Source organism: Podarcis melisellensis (genome assembly GCF_964234715.1).
Source record: "Podarcis melisellensis genome assembly, chromosome: 3".
In the NCBI taxonomy this organism is placed as follows: Eukaryota; Metazoa; Chordata; class Lepidosauria; order Squamata; family Lacertidae; genus Podarcis; species Podarcis melisellensis.
This window is the reverse complement of record NC_138530.1, coordinates 5,915,317-5,921,467: the sequence shown is the minus strand read 5'-3', so window position 1 is coordinate 5,921,467 and position 6,151 is coordinate 5,915,317. Positions and strand designations below refer to the sequence as shown.

The 6,151-nt window shown below is 44.2% G+C and overlaps 1 long non-coding RNA gene across 1 annotated transcript; it reads right to left on the bottom strand.

Annotated features, from left to right (window-relative positions):
• Nucleotides 1–2,261: 2,261 nt before the first annotated feature.
• Nucleotides 2,262–4,426, bottom strand: LOC309366011. Its single transcript, XR_014166391.1, has 3 exons — nt 4,172–4,426; nt 3,661–3,796; nt 2,262–2,377 (listed from the first exon to the last, which is right to left on the bottom strand). It is a non-coding gene; the product is annotated as an uncharacterized lncRNA (long non-coding RNA).
• Nucleotides 4,427–6,151: the final 1,725 nt, after the last annotated feature.

The following is a 6,151-nucleotide window of genomic DNA, read 5'->3' as shown; positions in this document are numbered from 1 at the left end:
CCGGGACCAGCACAGCCAGCCAGCTCATTCCCAGTATCACTGGAGGTCCTGCCAGTGTGACCACGTGAAAAGTGATGGTCTCCGTGTGCCTGGAAACCCTCATTCGCATTGGCGGGGTCTGGTGCGTCACTTCCCCGCCCCCCAGAAGTTCCCTGCCATCGATGGTGATCACTTCCAAGGGAAAATCAAGGGGCAGCAGGTGGAGTTGGTGCTCTAGAGTGAAGTCCCTGCTGAAGAAATTGCAGGAGCTGCCCGAATCCAGCAGCCCCTCAACTTTGACTGGGTGCCCATTCAGGACCACTTCTATGGCTATAGCTGCCTATGGCCCATTTGGCACCACTTCTATGGTGTCATCAGCACTGATTTTGGACAAGATCACTGCCATTTGGGATGTGCCGCCCTAGGCTGATTCTGCCATAGGTGTCTTTTGCAATGGACAAAGTATGAAAACAACCAGCTGTGCAACCAATTAAGCTTGCAATCAAAGGACGATGTATTCAGGGACTACTTAAGTAATTCGTGCTTTGTGTAACTAATGGAACAGGTAGCTGGTACTCACTGCTCTTTTAGAATGACATTCTGTGTAATAAAAATGTTACATTACAGATACTTTGTACTGCCAGTGGTTGTTTAATTAATGAAAAACATAATTAAGACAACTGTAAATCTTGCAGGCTGTGTAATGGATTTTAACAGCGGATAAATGCTATATTAATGGAGGTTTCAGTGGTACTTTGGGTTACAAACAGTCCTGCTTACGAACGCTTTGGGTTATGAACTCCACAAACTTGGAAGTGTTCCAGGTTGCAAACTGTGCCCCGGGATATGAACGTGGTCTGAGAGCCAGTATGGTGTTGTGGTTAAGAGCGGTAGTCTCGTAATATGGGGAACCGGGTTCGCGTCTCCGCTCCTCCACATGCAGCTGCTGGGTGACCTTGGGCTAGTCACGCTTCTCTGAAGTCTCTCAGCCCCACTCACCTCACAGAGTGTTTGTTGTGGGTGAGGAAGGGAAAGGGGAATGTAAGCCGCTTTGAGACTCCTTCGGGTAGTGATAAAGCGGGATATCAAATCCAAACTCCTCCTCCTCCTCCTCCTCTTCTTCTTCTTCTTCTTCTTCTTCTTCTTCTTCTTCTTCTTCTTCTTCTTCTTCTTCTTCTTCTTCTTCTTCTTCTTTCCAGAGCCGCGGGAGACCTATTTTCCTATTTATTTTGCCTTTTTGTTTTTGATGCACTTTTTAGGAATTGTTTTTCTGACTGTTTGGAATCCAGTTCAGCTACTGATTGATTGATTGATTGATTGACTGATTGATTGATTGTGGGTTTGCAGTACATTGTTGATTGTTTTCACTTTATGGAACAATGGTCTCATTAGATAGTAAAATTCATGTTAAATAGATGGTTTAGGAGTTGTTTTTAAAAGTCTGGAATGGATTGATCCATTTTGCATTAATTTCTGTGGGAAAGCGCACCTTAGTTTTGGAACACTTTGGTTTTGGAACGCACTTCCGGAACGGATTAAGTTTGAGAACCAAGGTACCACTGTATAGCCATTCAGCTAAGTACCCACCATTTACATCTTAAAAGAGTGAGCTCTGTTGCCATAGAGAGGAATGGATGTGCATTCTCTTATCTCACCCGACTGGATGCCATGGGATCCTAGGATGAAGAATTCTTTTTGGCAGGCACATGTGCATGCAATTATGCCTAATAAAGTGTAATGAGTGTGCTTTGTGGAGCTAGTTTCTGTAAAAGCCTGGGCTACTTCCCATCCTGTAATCCTGTGGCTGGAGGGGCCTAGAATCTATAAGAGGAAACTTCCAGATCTGGTCTGGTCAGTTTAATAACCCCAAAATTCAAAGACCTGTGAATTGGGAAATATAACTATATTTCAATTGGCATACTTTTTCGAAGAGTGCAACTCAGTTTGGTTACCATTTAAAGGGAAACTGAACAGAATTTCTTCTCCCTCTCATTCCACCCTCCATATTTTGTCACTCTTCATTCTCCACATTGTGGTCCAGTCCTACTCGCTAGACTGTTTTGAGAGATCCTCACCCCCTTTTAGTTTTCCTTTATAATGACGTCTTAGGCCTCTGCACAACCATGCCTGCTGAAACAACCGTCTCATGGATGTAAGGAGCCATTTTGACTTCATTAGCAATAGCACTCATGCTTAGAAATGAAAAACAGAGGTGAAAAGGCTTTTGGATCTGCTTTTATTGCAAGGCACAAGCTCATGTGAACCTTGAAACTGTTGCTTTTTTCAATCTGGATGCTTTAGAGAAGAAGTCCCTAGCTTGGGGATCAAGCGGGATCCAGCGGCTCTCAAAGAGAGGGAGCATCTTCCACTTTTCAAAGGCATCTATCACTCCTCCCGTCTAAAACATAGAAACCAGCAACAAAAAGATAACAGTTAACTCAGTTTCAGAGCAAAGTGACCATGTTTGAGACACGAAAATAGAAAGCAAGCCATGTTGGACCACAAGAACGATTTCATGATAATAAGCCATTGGGTACGGATGGGTCTGTTTCAGTTTTTCATTTCCAGTAACTATGAATTACATAGATTCACCTTTCAATGAGAATTGAATCCAATCTATTGCCCATCCTTACCCCTGGGGGACTTTCTTTTCTAGGTACAATTAAATATGTCACAGAATAGTGAGTGAGCTTTCAAGGTCTCCAATATTCTCCTGCAGACTGGATGTTATGCACCGCAGGGATTTGTTGTATTTGTGGCCCTGAGGAAGAGTTCTGGGTTAACAGGAAGCTTGCTCACAATTTTGTGACAATGTTTTGAGAAACACGAGAGATACTGGCACCCTGGGGTTCATTCCGTCCAGTTGCTAATTTCTTTGTATGCACCCAAGACAAAAGTCTACTGCCTCAGGTTCTTTCTTTAAAAGATACAATAAGAATGAAGCTGCTTGGAGTTGAAAGTGGCAGATTTGCATGGAATGCATGGGATGTGAAACTGAGGTAATCTTAAACGGTGGAGGGCAGGATACCACACAGAGTAAGTGCCCAGCATCTGTTAAAGCTGCAGAATAGACATCTCTTAGGCACTGAGATAAACAATGGATGAAGCTGCACAACAAATTAAATATGCCCATCTGGTGTGGTTTAGGGATTTGGCAAAGGAGATCTGGCATAAGCTCACAGGGCAAAGGGGCCAAAGACAGCTAGACCAGCCATGAGGCAGGTGAGGACCCTGCTTCTGCTGGCAGAAGCCCCTCAGACAATAAACCCATTGGTGCCCCTCCTGCCCCGCTGGTTCTGCCTATGGTGAAAGAACTCAGCAGCATCTTGCTTAAAATGGGCAACAAAGGTAGTGCCGCTTCTGTGCCTGCAACCAACAGGGTATGGTGTGTGTCAGCGGCAGATCAGGCCATGGCAGGAAGAGCAGGTAGATGGGCTTAGGAGCCGTGCCAGCAGAATGGCAAAGCAGCAATTACCATTTTGCATCAAGCGGCAAAATGGGATGTTCCACCCTTGGCTGATTCTGGCATAGGTATTTTTATTTTTATAATGGAGCAATTGTGCTTGCAGGCAAAGGATGATCAATTTAGGGGACTCTGCAATGGGTACTTAAAATGATCAATCCAGAGGGTAATGGGAGAGGGGCAGGAGGTGTAATTCTCTTTTGGTAAGCTGAAATTACCTTTGGCAACAGGGACTACCACGAAAACACTGTCCAATCTTTTCATGAGTATCGGGACAACGTATAGGGTAGCAAGAACCACCTTCCGTGTTAAGGCATTGCCTAGGATTCCTAGGTCTCCTGGACTGTGCAGATCCTGTGCAAAGAGAGAAACAAACATAAGTGGGGAGAAGGAAGTTAATTCACAATAGGATGAAAGAGAACAACAACTCCACAGCCCTTTCAGCAGGAGTGGCTCTGTGACGCTCTGGGTGCTGTGGCATCCCAACTCCTACCCCCCACCCCACCCCTTGCCACTGGCCACTGGTGTTTACCACCCTTGCTACATTCACAAGAAGAAATGGTAAATGTGCTTCTCCAGCTATTTGCTCATGAGTGGAGGGTGTCAGTCCACGAAACACAACAGCAAGAAGTGAGGCACACATGGCTTATACGTTATAGAGAAACTAAAGCCTGTAACTGAAGCCATCAGAGCCCCTAGGACTACCCAGAATAAAAGGCTCTATATTACATCAAGAAACATTTCCCACTAATTAGAAACTTTATACCCCAAATTTATTGGCAGACCTGTGGAAGAGACAAATCAAAATTTTATTTTGTAAAACATATTCCATAAATTTGCATAGAATTACATAAAATCTAACCAAACTGAGAAAAGAAGAGGCTACTTTTGTTTTTCCTTACCAGTTTTACATGCAATTCCATTTCCCATATATTAAAAAAAAGGTAAAGGACTGTTTTAACAGTTAAGTCCAGTTGCAGACAACTCTGGGGTTGTGCGCTCATCCCGCTTTACAGGCCGAGGGAGCCGGCGTTTGACCACAGACAGCTTCCGGGTCATGTGGCCAGCATGACTAAGGTGTTTACCTTTCCGCCAGAGCGGTACCTATTTATCTACTTGCACTTTGATGTGCTTTCGAATTGCTAGTGTAGCACCCTGCTTGTGGTTAACGCTTAGCTGGAATGAAATATTCAACGCAGCAATAGAGAAATTAAAATAATAATTTATTTGTCAGACAAATAAATGAGAGGCACAGTGGTATATGGTTACCAAGCTCTGGCCTGGGCTCCTGCCATTATGGCCAGCACTTATATTCCCTCAGCCCAGCCTCCTTGCTCCTCCTTTGGCTGCCTCTGTCCAATCAGCCTGGTTGAAATTCCCATTGGCTGTTTGCTAGAACTAATCACAAAAGATACACCCATTTCCTTTTGCCTTTTATGGGAGACAAAAGCTATATATTCTTCTATCTATAAATGACAAATAAGTAATCATTTATCTTACATTTATCTCAACAAGGAACCTTAATTACCAGCTCACCTCTTGCCCTCCTTGCCCTATTGCCTTCCAAAACAGATGGTTTAATCTTAACTTTTTATCTTCAAGGATCTTGAGTTCACATCATCATTGAAAGATCTCCTTCTTGGAGGTCTTTAAACAAAAAGCCTGACAACTATATATCAGGAGTGCTCGATGGCGTCTCCTGTCTGGCAGGGGGCTGGGCTCGTGGCTGACTTAATTTCAGGATAGTTACAACTCTTACAACTATATGAAATAAGAATCTAGCATTTCTTTCTTTCTAGATCCTTTGCATAATTACATTTAAGCCAATGTATTTCATACATACATAAATAACCTTTTAAAAGGAAAAGAAATCTTAAAAGGATATCAGTTTAAGAAAGAAACAACTTTTAGAAAAAGATTTCCCAAAATACTCTCTCCCTTTTCTGCCAGCCAGATGCTTCTCATTGCTCTTGACCTTTTTAACCTTAGGAAGAAGATATGGCTCAAGTTTACTATTTGCCTAAGCTTAATCTGTAGGGTCAGTGTAACCTTGCTCTTAGCCTGTAATTCCCTTTTTACGACTTTGAGAATTGTTTTCTGCTATAAATCAAGGGGCCCCTTGTCCAGGAGAATAAACATCTTACCAAGGTTCTTAGGCAGCTGGTTTGCCTGGCATGAAACATTTGAAAATCTTTAAGCTCATTTTAAAATACAGATCCTGATTAATATATAAGCTTTGATAAAAATGCAGGCTGTGATTAGATGCCTCACTAGGTTGGCAGGAGCTGCGACCGAGCAATGGGAGCTCACCCCGTCGTGGGGATTCGAACCGCCAACCTTCTGATAGACAAGCCCAGGAGGCTCAGTGGTTTAAACCACAGGGCCAGCCACGTCCCTTTTTCCTTATATTAAAAAGGTAAAGGTACCCCTGCCAATGCGGGCCAGTCCTGCCCGACTCTAGGGTTGGGCACTCATCCCGCACAAGAGGCTGGGAGCTGGCGCCGTCCGAAGACACTTCCGGGTCACGTGGCCAGCGTGACGAAGCTGCAACTGGCGAGCCAGCACCAGTGCCGCACACAGAAATGGCGTTTACCTTCGCGCTTTAAAGCGGTACCTATTTATCTACTTGCACTTAGGGGTGCTTTCTAACTACTAGGTGGGCAGGTCCGAACGGCGGGAGCTCACCGCACCGCGGGGATTCGAACCGTC